Raw genomic sequence first — 26,802 nt, 5'->3', positions numbered from 1 at the left:
TGCCGTAAGCTGAGTCCTCGATTCACTGGACCTTTCACCATCCAGAGGCAGTTGAACGAAGTAACCTACAGACTCAACCTTCCACCTCAGTACAAGATCTCTCCTTCCTTCCATGTCTCTCTCCTCAAACCCTTCACTGACCCAGTCTCTTCTGTTCCCTCAGATTCCACCTCGGATGACGTGCCTCCTCCTCCCGTTCCTGTGGAAGAAGAGGCCATCTACAGAGTTCGATCCATCATGGACTCCCGGCGGCGAGGTCCCCGTCTGGAGTATCTGGTGGACTGGGAGGACTACGGTCCAGAGGAGCGTTCCTGGGTGCTCCGTGATGATATCCTAGATCCAGCCTTACTCTCCCAGTTCCATTCTGACCATCCTGACCGCCCAGCTCCCAGGGGTCGTGGTCGACCTCGCCGCCGGCAACATCTCTCTTCTTCCCAGCCGTCAAGAGCCGCCTCGGGAGGGGGGCGTACTGTCAGGATTCCATCACCATCTCCTTCCACTCATTCCCTCACTCCGCCAACTCAGTCATTCACACGCTCATTGTCACCTGATTACTAATCACCGTCACCTGGACCTCATCATCAGTTCACCCATATATACCTGCTACAAACATTCAGTCATTGTCTGATCTCGTCTACACATGACACAGACTCTCTGCCATACTTACCTGTATACCTACCTTCAATCCCGATCTTCTCAGCCAGTCACCATTCCGTCTTCTAAGGAACTCCTTCATCATCATCTGCAAGATAAAGAGAGAGGGAGACTTGGTTACACTTCAGTTAAGCTATCATCTGAAATTCAACTTGCTGTTTACTCACCTGTTTCGCTGTACCGATCCATTCTGCAAATTAAAGCATTTAACTTACCATTCTGTCTGCTTCGTCTATGCCAAACCTGACAGTTACAGTGATAGCTGTATTAGGGATTTCCTGGACTGTCATATTACTTCTGTGAGGCATATTTGGACTTTCTGTGCAAGGGCGCCCACCGGCTACCAGTATGAATGAAACATACATTGAATGTGTTTATAGAGCTCAATAGTGCTCACACCACCCTATTTTGGGTAAAAACTATGGAAACATTTGAAGTAAACATATGACAATCCATATATTTTTCTCTAGTGTAGTGTACTGAAGTGTTCCTTTCTAATGATTTATAGATATTGGCCACCTGCATTTTTCCCACAAAAATACATTTTCTGTAAAGCTGTTTTATTATTATTATTATTTTATGCAGCCCCACAAGTAGGCACCCCAAACCTGGTGTTCTTCATATTTTTTGTGAATTTTAAATCACAATTTTAACCAAAAAAGAAAAGAAAATCACAATTAGTCAGTTTCTGTAGTATGCATTATTAGTATGGTGTTTACTGAGTTTGATAATATCATTTATTTCTTTTAATATCAGTCTAATGCATTAAGCCATGTTAGCGTTCCAGAGCGTCCCGAGGATGCAGGTTTCGTGACATCATCGCGTACAATAGAAGTCCCATTTCATTGGCTAGGCGCCAACCAATTAAATGGCTCCTTTGAACACCCCTGCTCCCTCCCCCTTTCTCTCTCGCCGCCACTGAGTTGCAAGTGCACAAGTTAGATTTGCACCTAATATATCGCGAAAATAGTAGCAAAAGTCAAGGCGCGAAATTTGAAATTGCAGTGACAGATTTGAGAAGTTGCAAGTGCCTAATTGAGGTTGTACTGCGAATGTGAATGTAAGAATAAATGCAAATATATATTACAAGTTTGTGTCTGTCATTGTATTTCTGTGAATTCCATTTTACACATTTGTGACTACTTGTCTGCAGCTTCAAATTCAGAATACAGGTTTGTGATTATTGTCTGTGAGAGCAAATTTCAACATTTAACTTTAGATTTTTATTTGACACAGGTTTTCACATTGGAGCTGTGAGTGTAAATGTTCTCGTACAAGTACGAATATTTATTGTACAAGTTCTCAAATTCACATCAACGTGCCCTCGAGTTTTGCTACTCTTTTACCTTCATAGGTTGAGCCAGTCAGTACCTGGATGGGAGACCTCCTGGGAAAACTAGGTTGCTGCTGCATGTGGGTTCTAACGCCCCAGTATAGTGACGGGGACACTAGACTGTCAAAGAGCACAGTCCTTCGGATGAGACGTTAAACCAAGGTCCTGACTCTCTGTGGTCATTAAAAATCCCAGGATGTCCTTTGGAAAAAGAGTAGGTGTTTAACCCCGTCATGGCCTCCTTATTATCCCCATATATATACTGATTGGCTCTATCACTCTGTCTCTTCTCCACCAATAAGCTGGTGTGTGGTGGGCGTTCTGGCGCAGTTCTGCACATTGGTAGTGGTTGAGTAGATCCCCCCTTCCATATGTAAAAGAGCTTTGAGTACCTAGAAAAGCGCTATATAAATGTAACGCATTATTATAATTTTTTTATTATCAGCAAGCTTCTACATGAATATGGCAAAATAAAACACTGACTACTGAAGGCAATTTTCATGGCTAAAGAAAAGCAAACACCTTGGATATGACAGGTATGATGAACAGGAACTGTTTCAGGAATGGCACAAAGGTGTGTGACTGTTCAAGTCTCTGTGTTTAGATCAGTGTGCTCAATAATGTGCCTTTTTATCCTTCTTTATGTATTTTTGGATTATGTTGTGCTGTAAATAAAATACAAACATTCAATAAGCTATTTTTTTTTTTTTTTTTTTTTAAATCTCCTCACATTCTTTCTCCTAGTCCTATTCAGCTGATAGGGCCATTAAGGGAGGGGTCTTTGTCTTCCCAGGTGTGAAACACATACATTTTCATGATCATTCACGCTTCCCTGCATACCGGCTTTCTGACACAAAACATTTCTTAAAATTTTTAAATCAATATATTGTGTATTATGTGAATGAGTGGGCAGGATGATTTTGAAGAAAAGTAGTTATGACATAGTTTTGAAGAAAAAGTGCTAGGCTACAAGATCCAGTTCTCAAAAGTCTTGTGAACAAATATTCAGTATGGGTTATATGGCCTTTTATTTTCACAAACCATGCATAAACGTAATTTTCTCAAAACTACAACCTTTTACATACATGCTGCTCGCATATTATTGTAGCAAAGTTTGTGCTGAATACAGAATAATCAGACTTTAGCCATGAAAATGTTATAAGTAACAGAAATAAGCACAAATGTTAGGGCATGTCAGAACACTTCCAGGGTTCAGAAAACACCTCAGACCCCAGAGGGTTGATGTTAATCAAACAAGAAAAGACAAAGAGAAAATCACTCATTGCTCTTTAGTAGATTTAGTAGGATTAAGTATATTTAATGTATATAGTGAAGACTATGCAGGTTTTTTTTACATTTGATTACTGTCTGTTGATAAAGACAGTTCTTGTTTTTTATTTTTATTATTTATTTCACAGGAATTCTATATTTGTTAAGCTCTAAACTGATTATCACCTGTTGCTTGCCAATAATTTTTTATACTTTATACAAGTTTTTTGGATTTTAGTATGAATATGTTAGCCTTACTGTTATCTATAAGCTAGTGTGCTCCAAAACATATAGATAAAGATATAAGCATTAAAACCTTGCTGTCTCTCACTTCCAACAATTTGGATTAGGGCTGGACAATATGGCCAAAAAATCATATCTCTGTATTTTTTTGGTTAAATGATGATATACGATATATATCTTGGTACTTTCTACATTTTTCTATTTGGATAAAGAAAATCTGTATTTATTTAAAATAATGTTATTTCACAACAAACAAATATACGAGCCGTGATATAAACTAAATATAATTGTAATTATGTAATTATACACAAAAGTAATGTGTTACAATACTGCTTTAAGTCAAGTCAAGTCACCTTTATTTATATAGCGCTTTTTACAATACAGACTGTTTTAAAGCAGCTTTACAGTGATAACAGGAAAATAATGCAACAAAGTTTGTTTCCAGAAGAAAATCGCGTCACAGTATACAGTGAGGAAAATAAGTATTTGAACACCCTGCTATTTTGCAAGTTCTCCCACTTGGAAATCATGGAGGGGTCTGAAATTGTCATCGTAGGTGCATGTCCACTGTGAGAGACATAATCTAAAAATAAAAATCCAGAAATCACAATGTATGATTTTTTAACTATTTATTTGTATGATACAGCTGCAAATAAGTATTTGAACACCTGTCTATCAGCTAGAATTCTGACCCTCAAAGACCTGTTAGTCTGCCTTTAAAATGTCCACCTCCACTCCATTTATTATCCTAAATTAGATGCACCTGTTTGAGGTCATTAGCTGCATAAAGACACCTGTCCACCCCATACAATCAGTAAGAATCCAACTAATGGCCAAGACCAAAGAGCTGTCCAAAGACACTAGAGACAAAATTGTACACCTCCACAAGGCTGGAAAGGGCTACGGGGAAATTGCCAAGCAGCTTGGTGAAAAAAGGTCCACTGTTGGAGAAATCATTAGAAAATGGAAGAAGCTAAACATGACTGTCAATCTCCCTCGGACTGCAAGATCTCACCTCGTGGGGTCTCAATGATCCTAAGAAAGGTGAGAAATCAGCCCAGAACTACACGGGAGGAGCTGGTCAATGACCTGAAAAGAGCTGGGACCACCGTTTCCAAGGTTACTGTTGGTAATACACTAAGACGTCATGGTTTGAAATCATGCATGGCACGGAAGGTTCCCCTGCTTAAACCAGCACATGTCAAGGCCCGTCTTAAGTTTGCCAATGACCATTTGGATGATCCAGAGGAGTCATGGGAGAAAGTCATGTGGTCAGATGAGACCAAAATAGAACTTTTTGGTCATAATTCCACTAAACGTGTTTGGAGGAAGAAGAATGATGAGTACCATCCCAAGAACACTATCCCTACTGTGAAGCATGGGGGTGGTAGCATCATGCTTTGGGGGTGTTTTTCTGCACATGGGACAGGGCGACTGCACTGTATTAAGGAGAGGATGACCGGGGCCATGTATTGCGAGATTTTGGGGAACAACCTCCTTCCCTCAGTTAGAGCATTGAAGATGGGTCGAGGCTGGGTCTTCCAACATGACAATGACCCTAGGCACACAGCCAGGATAACCAAGGAGTGGCTCTGTAAGAAGCATATCAAGGTTCTGGCGTGGCCTAGCCAGTCTCCAGACCTAAACCCAATAGAGAATCTTTGGAATGAGCTCAAACTCTGTGTTTCTCAGCGACAGCCCAGAAACCTGACTGATCTAGAGAAGATCTGTGTGGAGGAGTGGGCCAAAATCCCTCCTGCAGTGTGTGCAAACCTGGTGAAAAACTACAGGAAACGTTTGACCTCTGTAATTGCAAACAAAGGCTACTGTACCAAATATTAACATTGGTTTTCTCAGGTGTTCAAATACTTATTTGCAGCTGTATCATACAAATAAATAGTTAAAAAAAATCATACATTGTGATTTCTGGATTTTTTTTTTTTAGATTATGTCTCTCACAGTGGACATGCACCTACGATGACAATTTCAGACCCCTCCATGATTTCTAAGTGGGAGAACTTGCAAAATAGCAGGGTGTTCAAATACTTATTTTCCTCACCGTAGTTATCCTGGCTGTGTGCTTCAGGTCATTGTCATGTTGGAAGACCCAGCCTCGACCCATCTTCAATGCTCTAACGGAGGGAAGGAGGTTGTTCCCCAAAATCTCGCAATACATGGCCCCGGTCATCCTCTCCTTAATACAGTGCAGTCGCCCTGTCCCATGTGCAGAAAAAAAAACCCAAAGCATGATGCTACCACCCCCATGCTTCACAGTAGGGATGGTGTTCTTGGGATGGTACTCATCATTCTTCTTCCTCCAAACACGTTTAGTGGAATTATGACCAAAAAGTTCTATTTTGGTCTCATCTGACCACATGACTTTCTCCCATGACTCCTCTGAATCATCCAAATGGTCATTGGCAAACTTAAGACGGGCCTTGACATGTGCTGGTTTAAGCAGGGGAACCTTCCGTGCCATGCATGATTTCAAACCATGACGTCTTAGTGTATTACCAACAGTAACCTTGGAAACGGTGACCCCAGCTCTTTTCAGGTCATTGACCAGCTCCTCCCGTGTAGTTCTGGGCTGATTTCTCACCTTTCTTAGGATCATTGAGACCCCACGAGGTGAGATCTTGCATGGAGCCCCAGTCCGAGGGAGATTGACAGTCATGTTTAGCTTCTTCCATTTTCTAATGATTGCTCCAACAGTGGACCTTTTTTCACCAAGCTGCTTGGCAATTTCCCCGTAGCCCTTTCCAGCCTTGTGGAGGTGTACAATTTTGTCTCTAGTGTCTTTGGACAGCTCTTTGGTCTTGGCCATGTTAGTAGTTGGATTCTTACTGATTGTATGGGGTGGACAGGTGTCTTTATGCAGCTAATGACCTCAAACAGGTGCATCTAATTTAGGATAATAAATGGAGTGGAGGTGGACATTTTAAAGGCAGACTAACAGGTCTTTGAGGGTCAGAATTCTAGCTGATAGACAGGTGTTCAAATACTTATTTGCAGCTGTATCATACAAATAAATAGTTAAAAAATCATACATTGTGATTTCTGGATTTTTTTATTTAGATTATGTCTCTCACAGTGGACATGCACCTACGATGACAATTTCAGACCCCGCCATGATTTCCAAGTGGGAGAACTTGCAAAATAGCAGGGTGTTCAAATACTTATTTTCCTCACTGTATATATAGCCATTCTGGAGAAAACCGCTATGTCATCGTCCAGCTCAGTTCAGTTCTCATATAATGGTGTCAGTGCAGGCAGATCAATAATATTGTTGAATATTAAATTAAATGTTCCCAACTAAGCAAGCCAAAAGCCAATGGCCAAAAGCCAGTTAATTTTTTTTAAAGTAACTAATTGTGTACCTTTTATGGAAAGTAATGTTACACTTTACTTTTTCTCACCTGGGCTGGGCTTTCTTGTTTTTAATAACAAAAAATTAAATACATTTAAAAAAAAATGTATATTTTTTTAAATAGTTAAAATTCCTATTTTTGGCAGATATAAAGTCCCTTTCACACCAAAAGTAAAATGATCATTTAAATTTTCACACCAAAAGTGAAACGATCCTTCGATGATCCTGCACACACAACACTTCTGCACCTTACTCGCAATTTCTCTCAACATGGGGACAAGAGAGGTTTAAGTCAATAAATGAGAAAACAAAGTAACTTGAGTTGCTTATTTGAACAATTAACAAATATGTTATTGTAAATTTGAAATTAATGCTTTACTTTACTAGTTACTTGGGAAAAGTAATCTGATTACCATATTGATACAGCAAAGAAACGGAAGAGATGGAACAACAAACAAACAGCTGGAGGCAGCAACAACAACTGATGCTTACATTGAAAAGACTGTGTGTGGAGGTTAGGAACAACTCTAGTTTTAGTACTAGTTTTAGTGCCGGACAGCAACAGAAACTGGACAAAGAAAAAAAAACATTCTACTGTGCATGCAATCAACCGCACAATATCAAATGGGGCATATTTTTAAATGTTATGTTCGGCTATAAGCATATACTGAGAGTAGGGCTGGACGATAAATCGATAATTAGCAAGATATAATTTTTCTCGATAAAACCATAAATAAAGAGTTCGATAAATCTTCGATATAATATTTGTGGAAAGTGGAAACGAAACGGTGCAACTCATTTGAACCGCACGCCACATGGACCATTTATTCGCTCGGCTCAAAGTTCAAACAGCAGCGCAGCGCGAGCTTACTGAAGCAGATGCATTTGGGTCATTCTACAGAAACGTCCACTTTTGGTATGGCAAGATGTCTTAAAATTGATTTCTTTTTCTAACATTTAAACCTACACCACATTATTAGACTACCCTTTTACTTTATGAATATGCATAAATGACAGCTTAATGATTTTTTATATTTTTTGTACATTTATTTAAAGACCGCATGTACCATTTTTTTGTCACTGGTGTTACCTTACTTCTTTGGCAATATTAAAGGTTTTTATGAAATATTATTTCTAATTTTTTTGAGCACATGTAGTCAGAGTTACCGAAAAATAATAATAACGCAACAAATAAGGAGATTATTTTTCATTTATTTTAATTAGGTTTGTTAAAAGTGTGCTTGAATGAGGTTAGTTCATCTGCGCTACCATCTATTTGCTATAACAAAGAAAATATTTGAAAACCAGTTAAAATCAAGTAATGATGCAATCCTTTAAATCTTAACTTTTGAGTGTGGCAGAATTAAATGGATGTAACATTATTACTATGTCACATGTGACATTGTATTTAATGTGACAGAAAAAAAGACAGTAACACCAGTGACACAATGAATCACCAATGGCATGCATAAGACCAAAGATCATTATTCTTCAACTATAATTAAGTATATGAGACTAAATTGTTACATTTGGCATATAATCTAAATGAATAGCTTTGAATAAAGTTTATCTATAAATGGGAGTCACTGGTGTTACTGGTGTTACCCATAAGAAAGGTGACACCAGTTACAGTAACACCAGTGACAATTTTCATGAAAAATTAATTTTACAAAATGGCTGCTGCAAGGTAACAAACCACATGTTGTCAATCAGGGTATACTAACTAAATTTAGTAGTTTAATCCATTTGTATTCTCATTTTTTTTAAATTACCTAACAGTAAAGTAGGTCATACCAGTGACTTCAACTAAAAGCTTCATATGAAATCATGAGATAAATGAGAAGATTTCTGCTAACTGAAAAGAGACAGTGGATCTACCATGGGCTTATCTTCATAGATATTCAGGAAATTGGAAGAAGGAAGTCGAGTGATGTCATCAGTGTGATTTTTATTTCAAAATAAGAGATTTTTGTTTAACGGTAACACCAGTGACACAACTCCAGGGGACCACTACTTTCATTATAAATTTTATAATATTTATTCTGCATTTTTTTATATATATCATTTACATAATATATTTGATAGTTATGTATACATTATTGTATTTTAAATGGTGTAAAAATCTGTTATTTGCACAGATATTAACCTTGAACCTTCTTGGAAATGGAAGATGCAATTAATGCCTTGCTGACTAATCATGCCAAAAAGAGGGAGGAGCTAAGTGCCCTTAGGGATATCAGTTAAGACCATGTGTCAAGTCATGTCCAAACCCAGAGGAATCCTAGACCCAGGGCGGGTCCTCACTAAGCAGACTCCAGAGGATGTTGTGGAACCCTACCTAGAGGTATTTGAGAGGACCGCAACTGGCCTGAAGAAGATTGGGGTACCCTGTTGGCACCTTTTTTGATGGGGGAAGTAGGAAAGGACTGCCCAGTGTATGAGCATTGCTGGCCTCTAGTCAACTGAAAACCCTCTCAAAGGCCTAAAAGTCAAGTGAAGGAAAGCTCCAAGAAAACACCAGTTCCCTCCAGGGCCAGGAATCAGAGAATGAGTCTGTGATCCAAGAAAAAGTAGTGGTAAATGGCCACTCTGAAAATGAAGCTGAGAATCCCTCCAACCAGCAAAGACTTCTGAGTTCCCCCAAGTAGAAGTGATGAAAGTGACCAGTCAGGGCAGATTGGTAAAGCTCAGCTACAAGACCCTAACCTCGAACAGGCTTGGCGATGCATCAAGGTTGTTGACAACCGATTACTGGAGGGGGTAAGTGAACTAACCTATCCACATTTTGTTGTTAAAAAAATACCTTACAGGTCATTAAGATTGAAGACGAAGTTGTTGAACAGCTGCTGGTACCTAAGCCCTATATTTCCAGAGTAGTGTACTTGGCTCATTTGCACCTTCTGGGTGCCCACCTGGGAACAGAGAATACATTACTCTATGGTGGAACATGTGGAGCAGATGCATCAATTGGTCTCTACCCACGAATGCAAGTTTCTCACCAAGTGGCATACGGACCGTATGAAGTGGTTGAAAGAGTTGGTCCAGTGAAGTATAAGGTAAGGCAGCTTTGCCAGCGCCGGATCCACCAGACCTATCATGTGAAATTACTCAAGAAGTGGTATGACCCAGAATTATCTGCTCTCCACCCTCTCATCCCAAGTCCTTTCCCAAGTGCCTATGGAAGTGGAGATGGGACTACAAAACCAAAATCAAGAACTTTGGGAGTTAGTAAGACAATATTCAGATGTATACTTAGATACTTAGATACAAGTTCGGAAGGACCTAGGTACAGACTCCCCAAGCACGAGGTACTGAAGCACTGGGTGGCCTAGAGGGAAATTTTGTCTTTAACAACTTGGTCTTTCTTCTGTCCTGTTTCCCCCCTTTAAGGTGGTCTAGCGTTGAAACAGACATGGGTAACAAAACCACAACAGATACCCCAGAACGGGAAGAACGTCTCGGTTGCGTATGCAACCCTTGTTCCCTGAAGGAGGGAACGGAGACGTAGTCAACATCGACTGAATAGGATCACGCTTAGGGAGCCAGTCATCTTCCGAGTGTTGTTAAAACGAGCCAAAGCACACATTGGCGTGCGAGCTTTGCATCCACACTCCGCCCCGCAGTGTGGCTATAAATACGGAAGTGGATGCACGCACCACTTGTTTTTCGCTGAGGAGCAGAGCGGAGCCCAGAATCAGCGGTGGTCCCGCAATAGTGGCGAAGGACTACGTCTCCATTCCCTCCTTCAGGGAACGAGGGTTGCATACGCAACCGAGATGTTCCCTTTCAGTCGTTCACATTCAACGTAGTCGACGTCGACTGAATGGGATCACCCATGAAAACGCCACTAGTGCTGCCACCTTCCAGTGCCTAGACAAACGCTTCCTTACCCCCCGCATTATTGAGGTGGAGATAGGACAGGGCTTAGGCCAGGAAAGTCACTGCTGTTCCACAAGACCCACTCAGTTAGACTTGGATAACACTGAGAAAGCGTGCCCTTTCAATGGAAGGAGGGACGCTACAGAAGCGACATCCAGCCCGCAAGGAGGTAACATGTGGAGGATACGCACGTGGACTGGGCGAATTAACGGGCAGTACAACATATGGAATGTCACTGAGGTGGCTCCAGCCTATAACTGAGGGGAGACTCAACTGACAACGACGGCAGAGGAAACACTGCCAAGGGAAAGACACAGGCTCGCTTCAGGGAGCTGTACCGTAGAGAATACACATATGGGATCGCCGTAGGGATCACAACATATGGACCCAGCCTAGCACAAGTTCCACCAGTGCATTCAAGTGGTAGGCCTAGCATCGGACGCTCCGCCACGTCCAATGCCGAAGGAGTGTGGAGGAGCTCGACAGGGTTCAGCTAAAGGGGAACTCAACTGAAACAAGAATGGTGCACGTATCCAGTCCAAAGGAGGGGAATGGCGCAGCAAGCCGACACAGAGCGGGGCTTACGGTGTTCACTGGCTTCTATGTGAAGAGAGCACACAGGAAGCAACCGGCTTGTCACATAAGCTATAGAATCTAGCGAAAGTGTTAGGTGTCGCCCAGCCCGCAGCTCTACAAAAATCTGTTAGCGAGGCACCCTGTGCCAACGCCCAGGAAGCGGCTACACCCCGAGTGGAATGAGCTCGCAGTCCCAGGGAACAAGGTGCATATTGGGACTCATACGCCAAGATGATGGCATCCACTATCGAGTGGGCCAACCTCTGCTTGGAGACAGCCTTTCCCTTCTGCTGGCCTCCGTAACAGACGAAGAGCTGATCTGAGGTCCTGAGGCTTTGCGTTCTGTCCACATATAACCGCAAGGAGCGGACAGGACAGAGAAAAGCCAGGGCTGGGTCTGCCTCCTCAGGGGGCAGCACTTGCAGGTTCACCACCTGGTCCCGAAAGGGAGTGGTAGGAACCTTGGGCACATATCCAGGCCGGGTTCTCAGGATAGCGTGAGAGTTAGCCGGCCCAAATTCCAGGCACGATTCGTCGGTCGAAAATGCATGCAGGTCCCCTTACCTCTTGATGGAGGCCAAAGCAAGCAGGAGAACTGTTTTTAAAGACAGGACTTTTAACTCAGCTGCCTGCAGTGGCTCAAAGGGAGGTCTCTGCAGTGCAGTCAGCACCAGAGACAAGTAACAAGAGGGTATAGAGGGGCGCGAGGTGGATTCAGTCTCCTCGCTCGCCTCAGGAACCTGACGATCAGGTTGTGCTTTCCCGCGGATCTCCCATTCACTACATCGTGATGTGCGGCAATAGAGGCAACATACACTTTGAGGGTGGAGGGAGAAAGCCCTCGCTCCAACCCATCTTGCAGGAAAGAAAGCACGGCGCTGATCGAACACCTTCGGGGGTCTTCTCGGTGAGAAGAACACCACTCAATGAACAGGTTCCACTTCAGAGCGTAAGCATGCCTCGCAGAAGTGATGGTGTCTACAACTGATTGTGGTAGGTCACCTAGAACCTCTGCGTCCCATCCAGGGACCAGACATGGAGATTCCAGAGGTCTGGACGCGGGTGCCATACGCATACTTGCGGAGACCCCGGGGCCAGCTGTGAGCCAGCGCATCCGTGCCAAGGGTCTCCTCAGTCAGGGAGGAAAACAACTAGCAATGGGACGAGTCTGGAAAGGCAAACAGATCTATCTGTGCGGCCCCGAAGTGGTCCAGATCAGCTGGACCACCTGGGGATGGAGACTCCACTCTGCCTGGGCCACAGGCTGTCGCCCACCTAGGGACTCAGTTGTGAAGCCAGTGCTGAAGCGGTCTCATATGGAGCAAACCGAGTGGCGTTACTGCGGCTGCGGCTGCCATATGCCCCAGGAGCCTCTGAAAAAGTTTCAGTGGGACCACTGTTCTGCTCTTGATAGTATTCAGGCAGTTCAGCACCGACCGGACACGTTCCTCTGTGAGACGTCCAGCTCAATACCGAGAAAAGAGATCCTCTGCACGGGGGCGAGTTTGCTCTTTTCCCAGTTGACCCGAAGACCCAACTGGTGATATGTTGGAGCAACAAGTCCCTGTGTTTGCACAACTGTTCCCGAGACTGAGCTAGTATCAGCCAGTCATCGAGATAATTGAGGACACAAACTCCATGCTCTCTCATGGGAGCAATGGCCGCCTCCGCAAGCTTCGTGAAGACGCGGGGTGACAGGGCCAGCCCGAAGGGTAGGACTTTGTACTGATACGCTTGACCCTCAAACGCAAAGCGCAGGAATGGCCTGTGTCGCGGTAGGATGGAGACATGAAAGTATGCGTCCTTCAGGTCGATCACTGCGAACCAATCTCGGGGACGAATGCACTCTCCAGGCTTCCACAACCCGGGCCAGGGGGACCAAGGGCACCACAGACGTACCCGAGGTGGGGCAGCGAGGTGGAGGAAAGGGACCTGGCTCGGAAGGCCCGGGGGCAGCCCGAAGCAAGGTCTGAGTGTGCGATGCAACACTTACCTGTCTCCACGGGTCGGCAGGGGGTGCAGGAGAAGGCGTAGTCGGGTCCTCGAACCGCACCCAGCAGCCGGCTGGCGACAACAAGAGGGGACTGAGGGGTGCAAGGCTTTACAGGGTTGCACACCGCCAGTCTGACCCTCTTGGGACCCAGGAACAGAGGAATTTGCTCTTTTGACAATTTAGGTACCGCTGGATTCTGGAGAGACAGCCGTGGAACGGTAACCATCTGAAGAGCTTGTCCCCCCATCCCTGGTGGAATGTGTCAGGGACGTTTGGTCTTACTTTTGCCACCTGGCTTGGCAGTGTCTGACACAGGCTGGGCGGCCTGCCTGCGGCTGGCTCTGCGCTGAGGCCTCGTGACGAGCAGGCGGAGGTACTGCCACCGGCGGCGGGGTGATGGCAGCAGCGGGCTGCCGGGGCAGGATGTGCCGGATGGCCTCCGTCTCCGTCTGCGCTCACAGGCCTGAGGGGGGAGACGAGGATCCTCCATCCAAGATGCAGCGGCCGCCGGACACAGGTGTGCCGCGACAGACCGCTCCACTGCAGGGATAGCCTCGTAACCCTTCACCGCTCCTCCGTCAAGGGTAGTAAGGGGGGAGGAGTTATCCAAGCAGTTTCTGGCAATAAAAGGTGCCGTCCACAACGTAGTAAGCTCTCCATGCACTTCGGGAAAAAAAGGCACTGGGGCGGCGGGCTGAGAACCAGCACAGCCCGCCCCGAGAAACTAATTATCCAACCGAGACTGAGCGGGACACGGTGGAGGGTTCCACTCGAGCCCGACAGCCTTGGCAGCCCGTTTCAGCATAGCTGACAGCTGAGAATCTGGCTAGGGCAACGTTACACTCCCCGAAGGGGATAACGCAGCTGAGTCTTCATCTCCAGAGCTGAGCTCACCCTCCGATGCTTCAATCGGCATCCTGTCATCTGGAGGGACCCCGAATGAAACGTCTGGTCGGTCCATTACAGAGAGACCAGTGTGCTCAACGGGGGACTCCGCCGGCTGCGGTGTGATGGAGGTGTGAGGAGCCCACAGGAAATGGTTACCGGGCGGGAATTCCATCACTATCCTCCGATCACCCATCCCACATGGCACCCTAGGGTGGGGCGTGGTAATGGGGACTGCACCTTCGCGGACAAAGGCGAGTCTTGACCTCAACACCGAGACAGTCATATTCCCGCAATGGGAACATGAACCATCCACAAAAGCTGCTACCAGCATGCTGTAAGCCCAAACATGTGATGCAACAATTGTGACCATCAGAGGGAGACAGGGAACGACCGCATCCAGAAATGCACGGGTGGAATGACATCTTGAAAAAGACGTAGACGCACACGTGTTGCTCTTTCAGGAAATGAAAAAACCCTCACCAGTGCCGGAGCACACAGGGGAATGATCACGGCAAAACTGACAGGGATGGTGCAGCCTGTACCAGTGAAGCACTCACTCTCTTTGCCCTCAACCGGCAGTCAGACAAACAAACAAACAGAAATGTGATGCTGTTAAAACAGCAGTTGAGAGCTCAGAAAGCTTGTGACCACCACTCGCGCTGTAGAACCACCAGCACCGGGAGAGACTTCCTGAAGAAGCACCGACATACTCGCTCGTTGTAATATAACAACACTCTTGAGGACCGAAGACCGATCGGCTCCGAAGCGAAAGACATGTGGTGCGTGCATCCACTTCCGTATTTATACCCGCACTGCGGGGCGGAGCGTGGATGCAAAGCTTGCACGCCAATGTGTGCATTGGCTCGTTTTAACAATACTCGAAGATGACAGGCTCCCTAAGCGTGATCCCATTCAGTCGACTACATCGAACGTGAACGATTTAAAGGGAACCTAAGTTCCAGTTTAAATTGTTATGTTCTTGGCTAAATAAAAGAATTTCTGCAATTTTTTGCTGTTTTGTGGCAGAGCCCCACCAAAATATTCATCCAAAACATTAATCTCTAAATAAACTGAATCAATTAATAAATTGTAAATGTGTTCAGCATTCTGCAACAAATATTTTTCGGATTTTCTAGACTATTTTAAGTCATAAAATGAGCAGGGTATATTAAAATTGAACATATGGCTTCGGCAGGCATGTATTATGATACCAAGCGGGGCAGCGGTTCTCTGAACCCTTATTAACTCTACAGTACTCCACTAATTTTCCAATGTAAATCTGTGGTGAAAAATGGAACTGCAGTGCGCTCTAATTGAGAGCCATTTGGGCAGATTTCAGACTGCCCCACTTATTTATTTAAACATTAACTTATGTAAACCTTCCTCCAGACCAAGACGTTATCAATCTGCTTCAGCTATGTGTATATTAGTCTGCATCAGGTAAGTAACTAGTTGGCATGTCTGTTCTTCCTATGTGGAGCAACATATCAAGTTAATAAAAGTATAAATCCTTTAGTTTAATTCTGCTCATGTGAATAGTTTGGTTTTGTTTGTTTTATGTTTGAGAATAGATATGACTCTTTCTCACTTGAATTCCTCTGCAACTAGTAATTTTCTAAAGCAACTCTCAGAGGCAACAAACACTACATTAAGGCAATTCTAAGATAGCATTCTCATGTGCCGTGACTCGTGTGTGCTTAAAGCCTGTCAATCAACATTAGAGCACCACCCTCAGGCTGAAAAACGCAACCTCTGCCAAAAGTGTTCAGCGGTTAGAATATAAAGCTTATAAAATGTTTATGATAAACTAGCACCTAGACCTAGAATCTGCCCTACCTAAATTGCAATGTAGTCAAAACACCTTTTGTCCACATCAGTCTGGGAGTTGCTTTATTGAAAAATACTTAGACTGACTAGGGACATGAATATCCCATCTCACAATATGATAGAGTTTTAACTATTGCAAGATCTGTTTTTGCATTGCTAAAATGAGCATTTACATATAATTATAATAACAGCACATTTGCATTGAGTATGAACGGGCAAGCACAGCACTCATTTCTTAGTCATCCAACAGTTTTCCATGGCAGAGTCTCAGAGAACCAGATTCATGATGATAAAGGGATATTCTCCCATAAAATATAAATGGAAAAGAGGGTGGATTATGGCTACAGTGATAGGTGACGCATAGATGACCTGGAATAAGCTGGACATTTCTATGTCAGCTGGTTGTATCTTGTTATGATTATGTGTGGCTTTTTCTCAATTTTATAAATGCAAAGAATGGACTTGAGTTCTTGTGGAGACCGGTCTTGCTATGCTACCTTGAAAGAACGAACTCGGAAGGAGACAGAACGCATCTTTGTGAGAAATGAAGCTCTAGCATAAGTTCTGCCGGGAAGACTCAATTGTTACGTCACTTATTACCTTCTCATCTATCCAATCATATTCCTATACTTGTGGTATAAAAAGATTGGTACTTACACACGTCTGAGTTCGCAGATGCTGACGCTTCAATTCACCTCCATCCTCCCCACCACCACCAAGATAGGTATTTCCCTCCATCCCCCCCCAACACCACCAGGATGGTCTCTTCCCTCCATCCACCCCACCACCACCAGGATGGTCCCTTCCTATACATTGCAGGGGGTCGGCTGCGCCCCTGCCTTCATCTTCAGGCAGGATATGCAGATCCGGACCCTCGGATTGCAAGCTACGGATGGGGCCTACGCCAAAGAACTTGATTGCTTGTTGGGCTGTTAATAAATGTTACTTGTTATAGTATTTATTCTCCCGAGTCTTTCTGGTAGAACTGAAATGTGCTGTGATCTTGTTGCTGACTGTTCACCCAAAAATGAAAATGCTATCATCAGTTACTCACCCACGTCATTCCAAATACTTTTGTTCATCATTGAAACACAAATGAAGATAGTTTTTTAACGAAATCTGAGATTTCTGTCCGTCCATTGAAAGTGTATTCACACTAAACTCTGACACTTCAAAACATTCATGAAGAGAACGTAAAAGAAATTCAAATAAATCTAACGGTTTAACCCTCTGGAGTCTGAGCGGTTTTCTGGGCCCTTGAGATGTTCTGACATGCCCTGACATTTGTGCTTTTTTCAGTTGCTTATAAACATATTAATGGCAAAGGTGTAAATTCACTCTATAAAGCACAAACAGGGCTACCATAATATGTGAGCCACGTGTATGTACATGTTTTCATTTTTGAGAGAATAATGTTTATGCATGGTTATTGAAAAAACTAAAATTTCTGAAATAAGGCCACAAAACACATAGTAAATATGTGTCAATAAGACTTTTGACTAATGGATGTCCTCGCCTAGAGTTTTTTCTTCAAAATTATGTGAAAATAGTCTTGCTTTATCGTTCACATAAAACCATACATTGATTTAAATTGATGTAAAACAGGTTTTGCTTGGAAAGCCAATATGCGAGGGGGGCGTGAACGAGGAGTGGTTTACACCTTAGAATACAATGTCCCACCCACTCTGCATAATGATGAGCCATTCACTCAGGTGTGAAACTGACTGAGCCACAATGCAAGGACAAAAGATATATTTAGAAGAAGACTTATATTGACCATTTAAGATTTTGCTTACATCTATCTTGTAAATATGTTTTGCTATTTTATTAAAAAGGTTACAATTACAACAATAATTACAATTTCAACAATATTTCAAGTGTACTCTTTCTTTGTAAAAAAAAAAATGATTATAGGCCTACATTTTATCTATGTATTCATTAGTTTGAATTTAGTCAACATTGGAACAGCTAACATCTTAGTTGATGACTTTATTTTTGACAAAAATAGTATTTTATATATAGAAATTGCTAAACAAAAGCTTATTTGACGTGGCAGTATATTCTACAGTAAAAACTGTACCCAAATCTAGTCAACAAGATGTTGTCTTTCATATTTCGCCTGACTGTAACATTGTTTTCATGAAATATTAGGGCATATTGTTAATTTGCAGTTTAATACGTTGCTTATACAAATAGCCTACATTTTATTTCAACATATTTCAGTCGATTTTTACTCATCTCAGTATAGCAATACAGTTTGCTAAAACATCATCATTCATTCACACACGCGATTTAAATTTAACTTCTGGCAAAGATGAAGTTGACGATAGGCTATTGACTCGCGATCTTCGCAGTAGGCTAGTGAACGCACCGGAGAAATGCACATTTATTAGGCTACATAGTTTTTTTGTTTTGGATGGTTTTGTTTAGAACCAGCTTTCTGTAAATATATTTCACATTTTTTAGACATGTGAGGCGAGTAGGCTACGGTCTGGTTCATGATGATCTCCAGTTCAAGCACCTTATGTTGTGATTGCTAGCCTATATTTACTTTGAATCCAGGAAATTTGTTAATGAAAAAATTATTAAAATTAAGATACAATTGATACAAAACGAAATTCGTTTTAAAGAAAGGATTTGTACTTTCTGTTTTGAGGTCTCTGTGAAAGTTTGAAAGTCTTTTAGTTTTTTTAGAGCGCTCGCGTCCATAATGGACGCGAGACGCGAGACGCGCGACAAAAGACTTTTAAGTAAAACTTACTCCGAAATTGTGTCCTCGGCGGAATTCGCTCTTCAAAATGCTGCCGTTCGTCGTCTGAGTTACAATCTTTCTCTGAGGAAAAGGTGCATTGTTCCTCGCTGTCCAGAATCATCTGAAGGGCGTCTTTGGAGAAGCGTGCCATACTCAAAACGCGATGAACTATCAGTAAGTCTGATGAAGAAACTGTGTTTTTATGGCATTGATCGGGGGGCGGGTGCGCTGCATACTAGATCACCTAACTATTTACATGTGAATAGCGCCGGGGGCGGGGCGGCCTCAGCTCATTTAGAGATAATGAAGGGAGACGGAAAAACGGTACCTCTCCTTGCTTTCAAACGGATTACATGAGTTGAAAACATTTGTTTTTTATATAAATTACTTCATTTAAAAGAAGAGATTTCAAGCTTCACAAAGACATATATCACGTGTATATGTGAGAAGTATTCGCTGAGTTATGATTCATTTTCGGACGCGTTTCAGAATGGACTACACGGACAGAGAGAAGGCAGAACTCGCTTCGTGTTTATTTTTCTTTATTTGGCGAAAAGCACAACACTTTGCTTTTATTGTGAGTATACACAAAAATAATACACATTTAACAGAATCGATTGATGTATGAAACTCCTATGGAAAATCAAAGTCAACAGAGTTTTTATGAGTTTCTTTTACACTGATAAAAAAAAAGCGAGCTGGTATCGCCGGCGATACCGTCGACCTCAGGGGGTTAATCAGTCTTCTTAAGAGACACAATCACTTTATATGATTAACAGATTTAATTTAGGCTGTTATTCATTGATCAGCGAACATACATGGAATACTCAAATTTGATAAATGGAAGCTCAAGCTGTCATGATCCCAGTATTCTCTCCTGTCTCTGTCTCCCCCTTGTGGCTTTTGTTTCCTTGATTCATTCATCATCACACTGACACACCCAATACTCACACACACGCTCTCCCTTCATTCACACACACCTCGCCCGGACACACCCACTGACGCTCATTCATTCTCCGCCAGCTGTTTTCCATCATTCTTCTCATTACTCTATCTATCTCTCACCTGCTACTACTTTCTTCTAATTAACGTTCCTACTTCTAGTACCCCTTTTTCCCCTTTTCCTCTGCCAGATTATTGCCAATGTTAACTTACGTTATGGAGCTTACCTGCTCGAGTCTTGTCTTGTCTAAGTCTAGTTTTGATTCATGTGTGTCTGGAAGCTACACGCTGCCTGTGCTGTTTAATGCTGAAGCTTTTCTCTGCCCAGCTTCTCTGCATCTGACGACGAGAGACGGACCCCGAGCCCAGTATTGATTCGCTGCTGCTGTATGATGAGTACCTTTGCGGGAACCTTTCCTCAGTTTGATTATAAAGAGACTTTTTCTGTTCATCTGATTATCTGCAACAAGAGACATTCTGTTTGTCAGCTCGACGCAGCTTGCTTTATTTCCATTAAAGAACTGTTAATCCTGAATCACTCTTGGGTCCTAATTCCAGAACGTGTTCCGTGACAGAATAATCTGGCCAACAGATGGACCCAGCAACCAATCATTCCTTCCAGTCCGCGGTGGAATTCCAGGGAGCCATGCTGGGCCGCCAACAGGACGAGCTGACCACTACCCGTCGAGCAGTCGAATCCTTGCCGAGTCAGCTGTCGGATCTCTCGGAGCAGGTTCACGGTCTTCGCTCTGAGCCTCATCCTCGCTTCCCTGAAACCCAAGAACCCAGAATTAACAATCCGCCCTGCTACTCCGGCGACCCTTCAGAATGCCGTTCATTCCTTACTCAATGCGAAGTGGTTTTCGCTTTACAGCCGCTTACCTACTCGATGGACTGCACACGTATCGCCTACGTTGTTTCACTTCTCACCGGGAGGGCTCGAGAATGGGGAACGGCGGTCTGGAACGCCGACTCTGATTGCACCAGCTGTTACTCGACGTTCAAGGAGGAGATGACTCGAGTCTTTGATCATTCTTCACATGGCGTAGAAGCCTCTCGTTTGCTCTCATCCCTCCGTCAAGGCAAACGGTCAGTTCCAGAATTTTCCATAGAGTTTCGTACGCTCGCCACTACATGCGGATGGATTGAGCCTGCGCTCATTGCTCGATTCATCGAGGGGCTCAACACAGACATCAAGGACGAGATCCTTTCCCGTGAGATGCCGACCCATCTTGATTCTCTTAATGACCAAGCCATCCGCATAGATAAACGTTTCGAGCTTCGGCGTCGAGCACGCGGCATGGAGAAGGCTCTGCTCGCCTCACCCTCCGTTTCTCCTAACACTCCTCCTGTTAGTTCGGTTCCCGAACCCATGCAATTGGGAGGAATACGCATCACCGCTGCTGAACGAGAGCGACGCATCATTAACCGACTCTGCCTTTACTGCGGATCTGCCGGTCATTTCGCTGCGTCATGCAAGTTAAAAGCCAACGCTCGTCAGTAAGGAGAGGGCTTCTGGCGAGCACTACTGCTTTTGTCCCTCCGCCAAGTTCACGCACTACCTTCCCTGCCACTCTCCAATGGTCGGGATCCTCAGTAACCTGTCAAGCTCTTATCGACTCGGGAGCAGAGGCAAGTTTTCTGGATGAGACCTGGGCCCTTGAACAGGGCATCCCTTTAGTTAATTTGAATGACTGTACGCCTGTTTTTGCCCTTGACGGTAGCGAGCTTGAAAGAGTCAGCCGCACTACCATTCCGGTGAGTCTCACGGTTTCAGGAAATCACAGAGAGACTATTACCTTTTTTATTTTTCATTCGCCCTACACTACCGTTGTTTTGGGCCATCCCTGGCTCGTGGAACACAATCCACATATTGACTGGGGCAAGGGGTCCATTCTCTCGTGGAAATTATCTTTTCATGTCAAGTGTTTAGTGTCTGCTGTTCCCCCTGTCTCTTCTGTTTCTGTGTTTCAGGAGGATCCTGGTGATCTGTCTGGAGTCCCGGAGGAGTACCTCGATTTGCGGATGGTCTTTAGTCGCTCACGTGCCGCTTCTCTTTCTCCTCATCGCCCGTATGACTGTTGTATCGACCTCCTCCCTGGCACGACCCCGCCGCGGGGCAGACTTTTTTCGTTGTCCGCACCAGAGCGCGAAGCCCTGGAGAAATATCTCTCCGAGTATCTCTCCTGTTCCGTCCTCCTCCCCCGCTGGCGCAGGGGGTTTTTTTCGTGAAAAAGAAAGACGGCTCTTTGCGCCCTTGTATAGATTATCGTGGGCTCAATGACATAACGGTCAAGAACCGCTACCCTCTTCCCCTTGTGTCATCGGCATTCGAGATCCTTCAGGGGGCAAAGGTTTTCACAAAACTAGATCTGCGTAACGCGTATCATTTGGTGCGTATAAGAGAGGGGGATGAATGGAAGACCGCGTTTAATACTCCCCTCGGGCACTTTGAATATAAGGTTCTTCCGTTCGGCCTTGTCAACACTCCCTCAGTTTTTCAAGCCCTGGTCAACGACGTTTTAAGAGATATGTTAAACATCTTTGTTTTTGTCTATATAGATGACATATTCATTTTCTCCCCGTCTCTCCAGGTTCACGTACAGCACGTACGCCGTGTACTCCAACGGTTGTTGGAGAATCGTCTTTTCGTAAAAGCCGAGAAGTGTACATTTCATGCCCAGTCTGTCACGTTTTTAGGATCGGTCATTTCCGCTGACAGCGTCAGCATGGACCTCGCTAAGGTCCGGGCTGTCACCGATTGGCCGGTTCCCGACTCACGAGTCGCCCTGCAGCGTTTTCTGGGTTTTGCAAATTTTTATCGAAGATTTATCCGCAACTTCAGCCAGGTCGCCGCCCCCCTTACCGCGCTCACGTCGGTCAAGTCACGTTTTGAATGGTCGCACTCAGCCCAGTCCGCTTTTGATCGTTTAAAATCCTTGTTTACGTCAGCTCCCATTCTTGCGACCCCCGATCCCTCCAAGCAATTTATCGTAGAGGTCGACGCATCAGAGGTGGGCGTTGGAGCCATTCTTTCGCAACGTTCATCCTCTGATGGTAAAATTCACCCGTGCGCTTTCTATTCTCACCGTCTCTCTCCGTCCGAGCGAAACTATGACGTCGGTAATCGAGAGCTTCTGGCCATCCGATTGGCCTTGGGGAAATGGCGTCATTGGCTCGAGGGCTCCCCTGTCCCATTCGTTGTCTGGACCGATCATAAAAACCTCGAGTATATTCGATCTGCTAAGTGACTTAATGCTCGTCAGGCTCGTTGGTCCCTGTTCTTTGATCGTTTTGATTTTTTCATTTCATATCGCCCTGGCTCTAAGAACCTTAAGCCCGACGCCTTCTCGCGTCAATTCGATTCCCCCGAGGGAACCCCTGTTAGGGAAGAGATCCTCCCTCAAGGTTGTATTGTTGGCTCCTCCATCTGGGGAATCGAACGTATAGTTAAACGAGCTCTTTCTCGGGTCGTCATTCCTCGCCAATGTCCGCAGGACCTACTCTTTGTTCCTGTCTCCACTCGCTTAGCTGTCATGCAATGGGGTCACTCCTCCAAGCTGTTTGCCCATCCTGGAGTCAGGGGTACCATTGCAGTAATCTGTCAGAAATTCTGGTGGCCCACCCGCGAGCGCGATATCCGTCGATTTGTGGCCGCCTGTTCTATTTGTGCCCAGACCAAATCTTGTAATTTGCCACCGGCTGGTCTGCTCAGACCCTTACCCATTCCCTCTCGCCCGTGGTCACATATCGCGCTCGACTTCATTACTGGACTACCGGTCTCCAGAGGCAACACTGTAATTCTCACTGTCATAGATCGCTTTTCTAAAGCCGCTCACTTCATTCCACTTCCCAAGCTTCATTCCGCTAAGGAGACCGCTCAAGCTGTCGTGAATCATGTTTTCAAAATTCACGGACTTCCCTCGGATGTCGTGTCCGATCGCGGACCTCAATTTGCGTCATTGTTCTGGAAGGAGTTTTGCCGCCAGATCGGTGTGTCACCCAGTCTGTCTTCTGGTTTTCACCCGCAGACCAACGGTCAGGCCGAGCGCGCAAATCAGGTTATTGGTCGTATTCTCCACAGTCTCGCGTTCCGTAACCCCTCCTCATGGGCTGATCAACTCCCATGGGCAGAGTATGCTTACAATTCTTCTCCGTCCTCCGCCACCGGCTTATCTCCTTTTCACAGCTGTCTTGGGTACCAACCGCCTCTATTTCCATCCCAAGAGACAGAAACCAATGTCCCGTCCGTCGAGGCGTTTATTCAGCGTTGTAAGAAAACCTGGAGAAGGGTGAGGTCTGCCCTATGTCATTCTCGTTCTCTCACTCGTCGTGCTGCTAATCGTCGTCGTATTAAGAGTCCGAGATACATCTGCGTATGGCTCTCCACTCTTAACCTTCCGTTACGATCTCCTTCCCGCAAATTGGCCCCTATATTCATTGGGCCATATTCCATCTCCAAGATCATCAGTCCTGTCGCGGTTAAGCTTAGATTGCGCATCCATCCAGTGTTTCATGTCTCGTGCGTCAAGCCTGTCGTCCGCGCCACCCCTCACCAAGTTTCCCCTCCTATTCACGTTGATGGGGGTCCTGTCAATCGCGTACGTAAATTGCTTGATGTCCGTCCGCGGGGTCGTGGTCACCAGTACCTTGTCGACTACGGGAGGGATACGGGCCTGAGGAGAGGAGCTGGATCCCTTCCCGGAACGTCTTGGACCGCTCGATTATTGAGGACTTCTACCGCACTCGCCAGTCTCAATCCTCGGGAGCGCCAGGAGGCGCTCGTTGAGGAGGGGGTACTGTCATGATCCCGGTATTCTCTCCTGTCTCTGTCTCCCCCTTGTGGCTTTTGTTTCCTTGATTCATTCATCATCACACTGACACACCCACTACTCACACACAAGCTCTCCCTTCATTCACACACACCTCGCCCGGACACACCCACTTACTATTACGCTCATTCATTCTCCGCCAGCTGATAATTAGCGTTCCTACTTCTAGTACTGAAGCTTTTCTCTGCCCAGCTTCTCTGCATCTGACGACGAGAGACGGACCCCGAGCCCAGTATTGATTCGCTGCTGCTGTATGCTGAGTACCTTTGCGGGAACCTTTCCTCAGTTTGATTATAAAGAGACTTTTTCTGTTCATCTGATTATCTGCAACAAGAGACATTCTGTTTGTCAGCTCGACGCAGCTTGCTTTATTTCCATTAAAGAACTGTTAATCCTGAATTGCTCTTGGGTCCTAATTCCAGAACGTGTTCCGTGACACAAGCATGCTTGAGCAAGAACCAATGAGGTTCATTCTTGTGTGTCACACCAGCATGTTTAAGCTTCTGAAAAATCCAATGAGGTTTGTAATTGATGACAGAATTTTTATTTTTAGATGAACTATCCCTTCAAGTAGTGTGACAGCACCACCCAATGCACAATAAATAACACATAACACCACAAACAAATGTCATAACCAAAATATTTACATTATTTTCATATAATTTTATCTTTTTATTTTACCACATGTAAATGTGTAAATGAGTATGTATATTTAATGTGTATATTTCATGTTCTGTCAAAAAAGATTATTTTTAATAAGCCGATAAAATGTACTGCAGGCTTCCTCCAGGTCATTATTTATTATGTTATTTAATAGAATTCTGTGATTACTAACACTTCTCTCAAGTCTGCATTCGACACATCATCAATATCAAAACACATCCAGGTACTTTCATGCATCAATTCAAAAACAAAACAAAACAAAAAAACCTAGGACCTTGCTCATGCAAAACTTGCAGCCGCAATGCTAGCATTGTGAATGGTTTTCAGGGTGTTGCTGTGCAGTTGCTAATGTGTTTCCGAGTGGTTGTTGGTGTGGTGTGGATGCTAGTGTGTTCTGGGATAGTGGTTATGGTCCACTTCCAAGATTGTATGATATCCATGTCACTAGCAAGGGCGTTTTCTTGCTTTATTATAAAATACGATTTATTTTTTGTTGCATAAAACATACCTGAAATATTACTGTCTAACAGATTTACTAGCCAATAAAATATCAGAGGAATGTAATGTCTCTTTTGCCTCCATGGAGATCATTGTTTTCTCAGTGAGCTCTTATAAAGCATGTCATGAATTTGAGAGGGAACTGCTAGACAGAAAATAGTTGGTCTCCATTGCACTACAACTGGCTGATTATCCTAACAATGCAATAATGCCTGCCTATTATGCTCACAGTCAGTCCACAAATCAATCTCAGTGGGTCAAACTGGCAGAAATGAACTAATTACAAAGTAAACACTTCACCCACTCACTTTCAGCCTCATCTGAATCAAATGAACTTGAATTACTGATCTGTGATTGATGTAGTTTTTGCTGCTTTCCCTTTCTCACATTACTGATGCACCACTAGTTTTACTTTTATCCTCCCTTTCTTCTTATTCTTACAAACATGTGATAAATACACTGTGTGTGTGTGTGTGTGTGTGTGTGTGTGTGTGTGTGTGTGTGTGTGTGTGTGTGTGTGTGTGTGTGTGTGTGTACGCATATAGCATACCAGTTTTAAAACCTCATTGTTGGGCTTGAGCTTAGTGTGCAAAAAAAGTGCAATAAATTAAATGAAATGAAATTAAAATGTCTGGTAGGAGACATTGTAAAGATTTAAAATTAAGGTTTAGATTTAACTGTATGTGTAAAATTTTCCCTGTTACAGCATTTACATGGACTGTGCTGCTGAAGTTCTTGTGTTTATGTAACTCATTCAGGTCAGTGAGTTGACTTCTGGTCATGCATGTATAAATGAGTGGTGGTTACAGCTAACCCTCTACATTGCAAGTAAATGCGACTACATTTTGTTCTAGGCTTCTAAATAATGTCTGTCATTAGCCACTGGCTAAAAATTGTTCGATTTCACTCACAAGTGACTGTGTTAGAGGCCAGGAACACGTTTAGAACATATATTTTCACTGCGTATTGTATCATATGACCGCCTACACTAGAACACTCTGATTGAGTGTTAGTGATGGGTCGCTCATAAATGATTTGTTCATTTAGAATGACTTTTTTTTCCCCTCACATGCAAAGAAAGAGAAA

General features: G+C 44.1%; 1 protein-coding gene across 10 annotated transcripts in view; it reads right to left on the bottom strand.

The window, feature by feature from the left end:
- The window catches only part of acot7 (acyl-CoA thioesterase 7), a 159,519-nt gene that overhangs the window by 105,516 nt on the left and 27,201 nt on the right, over window positions 1-26,802 (bottom strand). The gene's annotated exons all lie outside the window — the stretch shown is intronic.

This window comes from Abramis brama (assembly GCF_963993115.1).
Source record: "Abramis brama genome assembly, chromosome: 16".
Lineage (NCBI taxonomy): Eukaryota > Metazoa > Chordata > Actinopteri > Cypriniformes > Leuciscidae > Abramis > Abramis brama.
Note: the sequence above shows the minus strand (reverse complement) of the source record. Positions and strands in the feature narration are given on the sequence as shown.